We start from the raw sequence: 14785 nt of genomic DNA on the forward strand, positions 1-14785 counted from the left end.
TCTCCTTGCAGTCCAAGGGACTCTCAAGGGTCTTCTCCAACACGACAGTTCAAAAGCATCAATTCTTCAGTGCTCAGCTTTCTTCACAGTCCAACTTTCACATCCATACATGACCACTGGAAAAACCATAGCCTTGACTAGATGGACCTTTGTTGGAAAAGTAATGTCTCTGCTTTTGAATATGCTATCTAGGTTGGTCATAACTTTCCTTCCAAGGAGCAAGCATCTTTTAATTTCATGGATGCAATCACCATCTGCAGTGATTTTGGAGCCAAAAAAAAAAAAAAAGTCTGACACTGTTTCCACTGTTTCCCCATCTATTTGCCATGAAGTGATGGGACCAGATGCCAAGATCTTTGTTTTCTGAATGTTAAGCTTTAAGCCAACTTTTTCACTCTCCTCTCACTTTCATCAAGAGGCTCTTTAGTTCTTCTTAGCTTTCTGCCATAAGGGTGGTATCATCTGCATATCTGAGGTTATTGATATTTCTCCCGGCAATCTTGATTCCAGCTTGGGCTTCTTCCAGCCCAGCATTTCTCATGATGTACTATGCATATAAGTTAAATAAGCAGGGTGACAATATACAGCCTTGACATACTCCTTTTCCTATTTGGAACCGGTCGTTGTTTCGTGTCCAGTTCTAACTGTTGCTTCCTGACCTGCATACAGGTTTCTCAAGAGGCCTGGTATGCCCATCTCTTTCAGAATTTTCCACAGTTTGTTGTGATCCACACAGTCAAAGGCTTTGGCATAGTCAATAAAGCAGAAGTAGGTGTTTTTCTGGAACTCTCTTGCTTTTTCCATGATCCAGCAGATGTTGGCAATTTGATCTCTGGTTCCTCTGCCTTTTCTAAAACCAGCTTGAATATCTGGAAGTTCATGGTTCACATATTGTTGAAGCCTGGCTTGGAGAATTTTGAGCATTACTTTGCTAGTATGTGAGATGAGTGCAATTGTGTGGTAGTTTGAGCATTCTTTGACATTTCCTTTCTCTGGGATTGGAATGAAAACTGACCTTTTCCAGTCCTGTGGCCATTGCTGAGTTTTCCAAATTTGCTGGCATATTGCGTGCAACACTTTCACAGCATCATCTTTCAGGATTTGAAATAGCTCAACCGGAATTCCATCACCTCCACTAGCTTTGTTTGTAGTGATGCTTCCTAAGGCCCACTTGACTTCACATTCCAGGATGTCTGGCTGTAGGTGAGTGTGAGTGATCACACCTTCGTGATTATCTGGGTCGTGAAGATCTTTTTTGTACAGTTCTTCTGTGTATTCTTACCACCTCTTCTTAATATCTTCTGTTTCTGTTAGGTCCATACTATTTCTGTCCTTTATTGAGCCCATCTTCGCATGAAATGTTCCCTTGGTATCTCTAATTTTCTTGAAGAGACCTCTAGTCTTTCCCATTCTGTTGTTTTCCTCTATTTCTTTGCATTGATTGCTGAGGAAGGCTTTCTTATCTCTCCTTGCTGTTCTTTGAAACTCTGCATTCAAATGGGTATATCTTTCCTTTTCTCCTTTGCTTTTCGCTTCTCTTCTTTTCACAGCTATTTGTAAGGCCTCCTCAGACAGCCATTTTGCTTTTTTCATTTCTTTTCCATGGGGATGGTCTTGATCCCTGTCTCCTGTACAATGTCATGAACTTCAGTCCATAGTTCATCAGGCACTCTGTCTATCAGATCTAGTCCCTTAAATCTATTTCTCACTTCCACTGTATAATCATAAGGGATTTGATTTAGGTCATACCTGAATGGTCTAGTGGTTTTCCCCACTTTCTTCAATTTAATCTGAATTTGGCAATAAAGATTCAATAAAGTTCAAGTTCAGGTGGCCTCTTTCCTTCTTTCTATGCTTGGAGACATAAGGAGCATGATGGATTTGGGGCACTCTGTAGTGCTATTTGACTATAAGGCAGGGTGCCAGCTGAGGAATAGACTGAACATGAGGCTGAAGAAATAGACAAGGCTTGGCACATCTCAGGCATCCAATCAATATATATGAAACAAAAATAAACAAGCAAGCATATATATATATATATATATGTATATAGCATAGATGCACGATGACAGCTTTCATTTGGGAGATGCTGTGGATCATTTAAGTGCTCAGTCATGTTCGACTCTTTGCGACCCCATGGACTATAGCCTGCCAGGCTTCTCTGCCCATGAAATTCTCCAGTCAAGAATACTGGAGTGGATTGTTATTTCCTATTCCAGGGGATCTTCCCAATCCAGGGTTCAACTCAAATCTCTTGTGTCTCCTGCATTGGCAGGCAGATTCTTTACCACTTCTCCACCTGGGAGGCCAGATTATCTAAGAGCAGGAGACCAATAGGAAATTGACTGATACATTTGAAGCTCAGAAAGAAATACTTGGCTGGCAATAGAGATATGTATTACCAGCCTCACACAGTAGTTTAAAAACTGAGCCAATAAATCACTCAAGAAGACTATGTATAGAAAAAAGGAGGCTAAGGATAGATGCCTGGGGAGACACTGGCATTTAAGGGATAAACAAGAAAAGAGGAGCCTGAGAAGGAGAAAGGGCAAGACTAATCAGAACAGTAGAAGGAAAATGGAGAGCAAGTAGCATTGCACAAACAGTGGATGAGTCTTCAAGATGGGCAAGTAGAGGGACTTCCCTTGTGGTCCAGTGGCTAAGACTCCTACCTCCCTATTACAAGTCAAGTCCCGGGTTCAATCCCAGGAGGGAACTAGAACCCACATGCCACAACTAAGAGGTCACATGCCACAATCTCTCATGGCACAACAAATGTTGACAATCCTGCATTCTACAACTAAGAACTGCTGCAGCCAAATAAATAGTAAAATGGATTTTTTAAAAAAATGAAGAGCGAGTGGAGAAAAGAGACAAAGACTTCCCTGAAATCAGCGACTGCCCAAGCAGCTCTGTTGCTACTCTTGATGACCTTTGGTTCAGAGGTGAGCTAGGCAGAGGCCAGGGTGTGCTGACTGGAGATGTGAATGGGCTGCGGGAATAGAGACAGTAGTGGGTGGGACCACCTTGCTCTCCTTTTCACACAGTCAACTCTTCTCATCATTACAGAAGTTCTGTAAATCAGAGATCATTATCCCTGTTTTATACATTAAAAAAAAAAGACTTGGGGAAGTGCTTTTAATGACCCAATTTCCATTTCTAATAGGACAGCAGACAGATATTCTGTCTGCATACAACCCTTCCTATAGCAGAACTAAAAATGTTCATTTTATTGCTGTTTCATGCCATCATATATGTTAATTATAAATATTTTAATATAATTCATATTATTTTTTTTAATTTCTAAGTTCACACAGCTAAAAGAGACATTGCCTATATCCAAACTGCAATCTGTCAGACCAAAAATTCATGCTCTTTGTTGCTGAGTTGATTTGGGGGGAATTTATTTTAACTAAAATAGTAAAAGTAACAACTTAAAAATGCCAGAAAATGTCAGGATTTTCTTCTCTGGCCCTATTCCACATTATTTTCGAGTGTTAAAATCAAAGCTGAACACAGTTCTCTAAGCATAATCTGAGCAACGCCAATTACAGCTGCTCCAAATGATTGCAGATCTACTCTGAGTGGTTTTTCCTAGCATCTTCTCTGGAATTGAAGTTAACCAATTCCTCAATGTTCAAGGCCTCTGTAACTATAAGATTGTGCCTTCAGTTACATTGAAAGTTGATCCAAAGTTCAGCCAACTTCACTTTCTGATAATGCATACTCTCAAATCTTCTTTGTATATTTCCAACGTCTATACACATTAGGACAGTGTAAAGCTGGCATTGGAATCCCTGAAAAATTCATTTTGGGTCAAGCTCAAGGTTTGAGGGGTCTTATGCTGATGAAAAGCTTTTCAAATGAGTATGAAGGAGACAGTGATCCTTGACAGTAACCTCTGATCACTCACACTGCCAAGGAAGATGCTGATCAAGGTACAAAAGTCACCCAGAGTCTTGGCCATGGCTACCTGCAAAATACACCCATTGTAATTAATTCAGAGCCTGCCTGGTCATGCACTGGCCAGGGAAAGGAATCCTGGGATTTGTCAGAGATAGGTTATTGTGAGAGAGAAAAATAAATGGAAAATTTCTTTGCTGTGTTTAGGAATAATCACCTCTTACTGTTTGCCTCTCCATTCAAGCATGAGAAATGGCTGTCAAGAACTCCACTCCTGCTTCAGGAGGAGAATAGAACAGGGCTTTACTCTGAGTCAGACTAACATTCAGCAGACCTCTATAGCAAAATCACTCTTCAAATTCCCCATTACATGTTTTAAGGAGGAATACAATACTGGGCATGATCATGAAATTCTACCATCCCAATGTAGGTAGTAATCACTAATATAAGTAAGGTGTGGAATAGGTGTTTTCTAATTTTTTTCAGTGAAGAGATTGAATTTATAAATGAATTTTATATATAGAAAACAAGGCTTAAAACTGTGTATATAATATCAAACTGTTGGAAAACACACATAGAAGTGAAAGTCTATCAAATAAAAATGAATAGTATAATGATTATATCATAATAATAACAATAGGTTATTTTATTTTTTATAGACTACATTCTATTATAGTTCTATATCCATTATATATACAAGATAATGAGTATAATTCCTTGTGCTGTGCAGTGTATCCTTGTTGCTTATCTATTTTATATATAGTCATTTATATCTGTTAATGCTAAGTCGCTTCAGTCATGACCTACTATTTGTGACCCCATGGACTGTAGCCTGCCAGGCTCCTCTGTCCATAGGATTCTCCAGGCAATAATACTGGAGTGAGTTGCCGTTTCCTTCTCCACACTCCAAATTTGTCCTTCCCCCTGTCCTTCCCCTCTTTGGTAAACACAAGTTTGTTTTCTATGTCTGTGAGTCTATTTCTGTTTTGCATATATATTCACTTGTGGGCATTTTTCAGATTCCACGTCTATCACATGGTACTTGTCTTTCTCTGTCAGACTTATTTCACTAAGCATAATATTCTCTAGGTCCATCTACACTGCTGCAAAGGGCAGTATTTCATTCTTTTTATGGCTGAGTAAAATTTCATTATATGTAACTGGCACAAAAAATGCAACTACACTCCAAGAAAGAAAATGACAGACTCTCCCCTTGATCCTTCAGTTCTATCTGGTGACTCCTTGTAGCCTAGCAGCTACGACATTAAAAAAAAGAATGACAACACAAAAGTGATGCTTATGACACCATTGGTGCTTGTTAGGCATTCAAAGGTACTATTTCTATAACAATATCGTGATTTTATAAAAATTAGTAACTTCTGTTGTGATTTTATAAAAATTAGTGACTTCTTAGGGGAGGAGCTAAGATGGCAGAGGAATAGGACAGGGAGAACACTTTCTCCCCTATAAATTCATCAAAAGAACATTTAAACGCTGAGTAAATTCCACAAAACAACTTCTGAATGCCGGCAGAGGATATCAGGCACCCAGAAAAGCAGCCCATTGTCTTTGAAAGGTGATGTTTTATCAGTGGTGCTGTATAGAAGGAGAAGTTTTGAGACTACTGTAAAAATAAGACAGATAATTGGAAGCAGGAGGCTTAAGTCCAAACCCTGACTCCAGGGAACAATAATTGACAGGAGCTCATCAAATGCCTCCATACCTACACTGAAACCAAGCACCACACAAGGACCAACAAGTTCCAGGGCAAGACATACCAAGCAAATTCTCCAGCAACACAGGAACACAGCCCTGAGCTCCAATATACAGGCTGTCCAAAGTCACCCCAAAGCCATAGACATCTCACAACTCATTACTGGATACTTCATTGCACTCCAGAGAGAAGAAATCCAGCTCCATCCACCAGAACACTGACACAAGCTTCCTTAACCAAGAAACCTTGACAAGCCACCTGTACAAACCCACACACAGTGAGGAAATGCCAAAATAAAGAGAACTCCACAAACTGCCAGAAAACAGAAAGGACACCCCAAACTCAGCAATTTAAACAAGATGAAGAGACAGAGGAATACCCAGCAGGTAAAGGAACAGGATAAATGCCCACGAAACCAAGAAAAAAGAGGAAGAGATAGGGAATCTACTTGATAAAGAATTCCAAATAATGATAGTGAAATTGATCCAAAATCTTGAAATCAAAATGGAATCACAGATAAATAGCCTGGAGACAAGGATTGAGAAGGTGCAAGAAAGGTTTAACAAGGACCTAGAAGAAATAAAAAAGAGTCAATATATAATGAATAATGCAATAAATGAGATCAAAAACACTCTGGAGGCAACAAATAGTAGAATAACAGAGGCAGAAGATAGGATTAGTGAATTAGAAGATAGAATGGTAGAAATAAATGAATCAGAGAGGAAAAAAGAAAAACGAATTAAAAGAAATGAAGACAATCTCAGAGACCTCCAGGACAATATTAAACGCTACAGCATTCGAATCATAGGGGTCCCAGAAGAAGAAGACAAAAAGAAAGACCATGAGAAAATACTTGAGGAGATAATAGTTGAAAACTTCCCTAAAATGGGGAAGGAAATAATCACCCAAGTCCAAGAAACCCAGAGAGTCCCAAACAGGATAAACCCAAGGCGAAACACCCCAAAACACATATTAATCAAATTAACAAAGATCAAACACAAAGAACAAATATTAAAAGCAGCAAGGGAAAAACAACAAATAACACACAAGGGAATTCCCATAAGGATAACAGCTGATCTTTCAATAGAAACTCTTCAAGCCAGGAGGGAATGGCAAGACATACTTAAAATGATGAAAGAAAATAACCTACAGCCCAGATTATTGTACCCAGCAAGGATCTCATTCAAATATGAAGGAGAAATCAAAAGCTTTACAGACAAGCAAAAGCTGAGAGAATTCAGCACCACCAAACCAGCTCTCTGACAAATACTAAAGGATATTCTCTAGACAGGAGACACAAAAACAGTGTATAAACTCAAACCCAAAACAATAAAGTAAATGGCAACGGGATCATACTTATCAATAATTACCTTAAATGTAAATGGGTTGAATGCCTCAACCCAAAGACAAAAACTGGCTGAATGGATATAAAAACAAGACCCCTACATATGTTGTCTACAAGAGACCCACCTCAAAACAGGGGACACATACAGACTGAAAGTGAAGGGCTGGAAAAAGATTTTCCATGCAAATAGGGACCAAAAGAAAGCAGGAGTAGCAATACTCATATCAGATAAAATAGACTTTAAAACAAAGGCTGTGAAAAGAGACAAAGAAGGACACTACATAATGATCAAAGGATCAATCCAAGAAGATATAACAATTATAAATATATATGCACCCAACATAGGAGCACTGCAATATGTAAGACAAATACTAACAAGTATGAAATTGAGAAATTTACAATAACACAATAATAGTGGGAGACTATAATACCCCACTTACACCTATGGATAGATCAACTAAACAGAAAATTAACAAGGAAACACAAACTTTAAACGATACAATAGACCAGTTAGACCTAATTAATATCTATAGGACATTTCATCCCAAAACAATGAATTTCACCTTTTTCTCAAGCACACACAGAACCTTCTCCAGGATAGATCACATCCTGGGCCATAAATCTAGCCTTGGTAAATTCAGAAAAATTGAAATCATTCCAAGTGTCTTTTCTGACCACAATGCAGTAAGATTAGATCTCAATTAAGGAGAAAAACTATTAAAAATTCCAACATATGGAGGCTGAACAACACTCTGCTGAATAACCAACAAATCACAGAAGAAATCAAAAAAGAAATCAAAATTTGCATAGAAACGAATGAAAATGAAAACACAACAACCCAAAACCTGTGGACACTGTAAAAGCAGTCCTAAGGGGAAAGTTCGTAGCAATACAGGCATACCTCAAGAAACAAGGAAAAAGTCAAATAAATAACCTAACTCTACACCTAAAGCAACTAGAAAAGGAAGAAATGAAGAACGCCAGGGTTAGGAGAAGGAAAGAAATCTTAAAAATTAGGGCAGAAATAAATGCAAAAGAAACAAAAGAGACCATAGCAAAAATCATCAAAGCCAAAAGCTGGTTCCTTGAAAGGATAAATAAAATTGGCAAACCATTAGCCAGACTCATCAAGAAACAAAGGGAGAAAAATCAAATCAATAAAATTAGAAATGAAAATGGAGAGATCACAACAGACAACACAGAAATACAAAGGATCATAAGAGACTACTATCAGCAATTATATGGCAACAAAATGGACAACGTGAAAGAAAATGGAAAAATTCTTAGAAAAGTACAACTTTCCCAAACTGGACCAGGAACAAATAGAAAATCTTAACAGACCCATCACAAGCACGGAAATTGAAACTGTAATCAGAAATCTTCCAGCAAACAAAAGCCCAGGTCCAGACGGCTTCACAGGTGAATTCTACCAAAAATTTAGAGAAGAGCTAACACCGATCCTACTCAAACTCTTCCAGAAAATTGCAGAGGAAGGTAAACTTCCAAACTCATTCTATGAGGCCACCATCACCCTAACACCAAAACCTGAAAGATGCCACAAAAAAAGAAAACTACAGGCCCAAATCACTGATGAACATAGATGCAAAAATCCTTAACAAAATTCTAGCAATCAGAATCCAACAACACGTTAAAAAGATCGTACACCATGACCAAGTGGGCTTTATCCCAGGGATGCAAGGATTCTTCAATATCCGCAAATCAATCAATGTAATACACCACATTAACAAATTCAAAAGTAAAAACCATATGGTTATCTCAATAGATGCAGAGAAAGCCTTTGACAAAATTCAACATCCATTTATGATAAAAACTCTCCAGAAAGCAGGAATAGAAGGAACATCAGATCAGATCAGATCAGATCAGTCGCTCAGTCGTGTCCGACTCTTTGCGACCCCGTGAATCACAGAACGCCAGGCCTCCCTGTCCATCACCAACTCCCAGAGTTCACTGAGACTCACGTCCATCGAGTCAGTGATGACATCCAGCCATCTTATCCTCTGTCGTCCCCTTCTCCTCCTGCCCCCAATCCCTCCCAGCATCAGAGTCTTTTCCAATAAGTCAACTCTTCGCATGAGGTGGCCAAAGTTCTGGAGTTTCTCAACATAATAAAAGCTATATATGACAAACCCACAGCAAACATTATCCTCAATGGTGAAAAACTGAAAGCATTTCCTCTAAAGTCAGGAACAAGACAAGGGTGCCCACTTTCAACACTACTATTCAACATAGTTTTGGAAGTTTTGGCCACAGCAATCAGAGCAGACAAAGAAATAAAAGGAATCCAAATTGGAAAAGAAGAAGTAAAACTCTCACTGTTTACAGATGACATGATCCTCTACATAGAAAACCCTAAAGACTCCACCAGAAAATTTCTAGAACTAATCAATGAATATAGTAAAGTTTCAGGATGTAAAACCAACACACAGAAATCCCTTGCATTCCTATACACTAATAATGAGAAAATAGAAAGAGAAATTAAGGAAACAATTCCATTCACCATTGCAAAGGAAAGAATAAAATACTTAGGAATATATCTACCTAAAGAAACTAAAGACCTATATATAGAAAACTATAAAACACTGGTGAAAGAAATCAAAGAGGACACTAATAGATGGAGAAATATACCATGTTCATGCATTGGAAGAATCAATACAGTGAAAATGAGTATACTACCCAAAGCAATTTATAGATTCAATGCAATCCCTATCAAGCTACCAACGGTATTCTTCACAGAGCTAGAACAAATAATTTCACAATTTGTATGGAAATACAAAAAACCTCGAATAGCCAAAGCAATCTTGAGAAAGAAGAATGGAACTGGAGGAATCAACCTGCCTGACTTCAGGCTCTACTACAAAGCCACAGTCATCAAGACAGTATGGTACTGGCACAAAGACAGAAATATAGATCAATGGAACAAAATAGGAAGCCCAGAGATAAATCCACACACCTATGGACACCTTATCTTTGACAAAGGAGGCAAAAATATACAATGGATTAAAGACACTCTCTTTAACAAGTGGTGCTGGGAAAACTGGTCAACCACTTGTAAAAGAATGAAACTAGAGCACTTTCTAACACCATACACAAAAATAAACTCAAAATGGATTAAAGATCTAAACATAAGACCAGAAACTATAAAACTCCTAGAGGAGAACATAGGCAAAACACTCTCCGGCATACATCACAGCAGGATCCTCTATGACCCACCTCCCAGAATATTGGAAATAAAAGCAAAAATAAACAAATGGGACCTAATTAAACTTAAAATCTTCTGCACAACAAAGGAAACTATAAGCAAGGTGAAAAGACAGCCTTCAGAATGGGACAAAATAATAGCAAATGAAGCAACAGACAAACAACTAATCTCAAAAATATACAAGCAACTCCTATAGCTCAATTCCAGAAAAATAAATGACCCAATCAAAAAATGGGCCAAAGAATTAAATAGACATTTCTCCAAATAAGACATACAGATGGCTAACAAACACATGAAAAGATGCTCAACATCACTCATTATCAGAGAAATGCAAATCAAAACCACTATGAGGTATCATTTCACGCCAGTCAGAATGGCTGAGATCCAAAAGTCTACAAGCAATAAATGCTGGAGAGGGTGTGGAGAAAAGGGAACCCTCTTACACTGTTGGTGGGAATGCAAACTAGTACAGCCACTATGGAGAACAGTGTGGAGATTCCTTTAAAAACTGGAAATAGAACTGCCTTATGATCCAGCAATCCCACTGCTGGGCATACACCCTGAGGAAACCAGAATTGAAAAAGACACGTGTACCCGAATGTTTATCACAGCACTGTTTACAATAGCCAGCACATGGAAGCAACCTAGATGTCCATCAGCAGATGAATGGATAAGAAAGCGGTGGTACATATACACAATGGAGTATTACTCAGCCATTAAAAAGAATACATTTGAATCAGTTCTAACGAGGTGGATGAAACTGGAGCCTATTATACAGAGTGAAGCCAGAAAGAAAAACACCAATACAGTATACTAACACATATATATGGAATTTAGAAAGATGGTTAACAATAACCCTGTATGCTGCTGCTGCTGCTGCTAAGTCGCTTCAGTCATGTCCGACTCTGTGTGACCCCAGAGATGGCAGCCCACCAGGCTCCTCTGTCCCTGGGATTCTCCAGGCAAGAACACTGGAGTGGGTTGCCATTTCCTTCTCCAATGCATGAAAGTGAAAAGTGAAAGTGAAGTCGCCCAGCCGCGTCCAACTCTTAGCGACCCCATGGACTGCAGCCCACCAGGCTCCTCCGCCCATGGGACCTTCCAGGCAAGAGTACTGGAGTGGGGTACCACTGCCTTCTCCAATAACCCTGTATACGAGACAGCAAAAGAGACACTGATGTATAGATCAGTCTTTTGGACTCTGTGGGAGACGGAGAGGGTGGGATGATTTGGGAGAGTGGCATTGAAATATGTATAATATCATATATGAAACGAGTCGCCAGTCCAGGTTCGATGCACGATACTGGATGCTTGGGGCTGGTGCACTGGGACGACCCAGAGGGATGGTATGGGGAGGGAGGAGGGAGGAGGGTTCAGGATGGGGAACACATGTATACCTGTGGCAGATTCATTTTGATATATGGGAAAACCAATACAATATTGTAAATTTAAATAAAATTAAATTTAAAAAAAATTAGTGACTTCTGAGCCATAAATTGTGATTGGACCTTTGGGAAAGGGGGTACAGTTTTATATTGTTAATCCTTTGCCACTTGAAGAGTTCAGTTCCTGTATGCAGAGTCTTCATCTGTATGCCATCAATTATTCAAAATCTGGTCATATTTTAATTGGTTTGATATTCAACTTATACTTTCTTTTATGACATTTTGTGTTTCTTAGACTATTTGATAATATTTTATCATTTAAAATATTTAGGATATTTTGTAAATAAAGTTAAGCATTTTTCTTTAAAAAGAAAACAGTGACTTAAGAACTAAATACCAAGTTGCCTGTTCACTCCTGCACCAACATCCTACATCCAATGGTCAAGTGAGGACAGGATAATTGTAATAAAATGTCCCATTCAAAATAGATAAGAATGTAAAGTACATAGCATTTCCTGGTCAATGAAAAAAGAATAAATCCTGCTGGGCTGCCATAGTGAAAGCCCTCAACTCTGGGAGTGTGTAAAAATCATTTACACACTGATTTTGCTCTTGGAAGGTACTCTTCTGTCCATCAGTTTCTGTGGCCACAGACACTAGCCTCTGAGATTTTTCTTTGTTCATTAACCTCCAAGGCCACATCTGAAATGGACATTTGTAGGCTCTGAATCTTTCACAGCCTTCTTTCTGCCCAAGGTTGTTTTAAGGTCTCTGAACTGAAAAATGAAACTGTTAGTCGTTCAGTCATGACCGACTCTTTGCAACTCCATGGACTGTAGCCCACCAGGCTCCTCTGTCCATGGAATTCTCCAGGTCAGAATACTGGAGTGGGTATTCATTCACTTCTCCAGGGGATCTTCCCGACCCAGGGACTGAACCCTAATCAGTCCCAAACTTAGAACAAGTTTGTGCTTTTTTGGCAGTTCAGTTCAGTTCAGTCGCTCAGTCGTGTCCGACTGTTTGCGACACCATGAATCACAGCACGCCAGGCCTCCCTGTCCATCACCAACTCCCGGAGTTCACTCAGACTCATGTCCATTGAGTCAGTGATGCCATCCAGCCATCTCATCCTCTGGCGTCCTCTTCTCCTCCTGCCCCCAATCCCTCCCAGCATCAGAGTCTTTTCCAATGAGTCAGCTCTTCACATGAGGTGGCCAAAGTACTGGAGTTTCAGCCTCAGCATCATTCCTTCCAAAGAAATCCCAGGGCTGTTCTCCTTCAGAATGGACTGGTTGGATCTCCTTGCAGTCCAAGGGACTCTTAAGAGTTTTCTCCAACACTACAGTTCGAGTAGATTCCCTCAAAAAATTTTGTAGGCCGTGAGCTGCTTCCAGTCAGTTTTAAGTATCAACATCACACCCCAAATTCTTTCTCATAATTCTCAAAACTGTCTTGTTTCTTAGCTTCCCCTGAACCCATGTCTATCTGCCTGTCTCTCTCTCTTAATTTGATGATGATTACATTGACACTATCTGAAATAATTCAATTTACTGGGAATATAATACTGTTGATCTGAGTTATTTTGTTGAACTGAAAAGTCTTACTGATCTTTTTCAGTAAAGCCCATTTCCTCTTAAAGCTTACTATTCAAAGTCCAGAAGGAGTTGCCTTTTGCAACCTGTAAACACCTAAATATTTAGAATTTCTTCATTCACTTAATTCTTTGCTTGAGAACTAGCCAAATCTTGCATCTCTTTATTATAATATTTTTCTCAAAACAGTCAATGACAGCCAATGACTTTCATTTATGCCAGAGTCACAGGGTGCTAGGCCCGTAGGAGTTGTCGCACAACTCCATGCCTTCCGAATTGTCACAGGTGATATTTTTACCAAACATTTTGCCACAGCACCATAGACCTCTCCAGCCTTCCAAGGTGATTATACCACCACCTGACCATCAAACCAATGATACATATTTTAATGGCTTGTATTATGTCAGTATGAAACTCTGGTCCTAGCTCCTGTAAAAGAAAATTTCAGTGTACTCACAGAAGTTTATTTCTCACTCACATGTATTCTTAATCATGTGTTGAACCAGAATCCTTCCCTGCAGAGATTCAAGGACTCAGGTTTCCTTTATCTTGTATCTCTACCCTTCACCTGAAACCAGCAAAGTCCCAAGCTTCTGGTCAGAGGTGAGAGGTAGAGAAAGATGGCTGAGTCTTGCAATAAGACTTGGAAGTACTCACATTCCAGAGATCAGAACTTAGTCACCTACTGTGTACCAGGAGCTAGAGGAAATGGGTTTTGGCAGACACATGGCAGTCTCTGTCATCAACAACTCTAATGTTGCTCCCATCATATAATTAGAAGAGTATAGATCTCACTATGCTAGAAGACAGGCTGGACAATCCAGCCTATTCAGAAAGCAACAATTTTCCATTCAGGAACCTTGGAATCTTAGATTTAGCAGTGATTACTGCAGAGATCAGTAAGTCTAACTCTCTCACATTATGTATTGATAAAATGGTGCTCAGATGGGCTTAAGGAAGCAGTGATAGGTATTGGACTAGGGCACTGGTCTCCCACTCGAGTCAGGGCTATCTACAATATGCTTTCCTGTCTTAACTATTCCAATATCATAAACTTAATGTAGGTTAATGAACAAAAGCGGGAGTTTTGAAACTTCTTTTACATGTAATTCTTAGTAGACATAAGAAATTAAATAGCATCTTAGAACACAAATGAAGTTGCTTAGTGAGAATTTCAGTGGGAATCAGGTTCTAAAAGAGATTTTTCTTTTTTTACTCCAAAGATAAGATAAATTTGGTCTGAATATTGCTTCTCAGAATTTTTCAAACTGTTTGGACCTAGAGGATCATCCAGATTAAAGTCAAGAAAAACTATTGTTTTGTAAAACTAAGCAAAAAATGAAATAGAGAAGTGTTGCAAAAACTTAAGGAAGCAGCAGGGGGTGATAAGCTAATTGTTGAGAGAATCAAGAAGCAGTTGCACTCTTCCACTCTGAGCTCTTGTCCTTGGACTAAGTAACTATCCTCTGCAAGTTTACAAATACCAGTTCGTTTTTGGCCTGGTTCTGGGGTTTTGATCAGGGTAAAATGAGATTATGTATAAAAAAGAGATTTGCAAGCTGAAAATCAATAACAAAGAGAATGTCATCATCTTCAAATGATCAGTAATAAATCTTCTGCTTTTGT

The sequence above is a fragment of the Bos indicus genome, chromosome 9 (genome assembly GCF_029378745.1).
Source record: "Bos indicus isolate NIAB-ARS_2022 breed Sahiwal x Tharparkar chromosome 9, NIAB-ARS_B.indTharparkar_mat_pri_1.0, whole genome shotgun sequence".
Taxonomy (NCBI): domain Eukaryota; kingdom Metazoa; phylum Chordata; class Mammalia; order Artiodactyla; family Bovidae; genus Bos; species Bos indicus.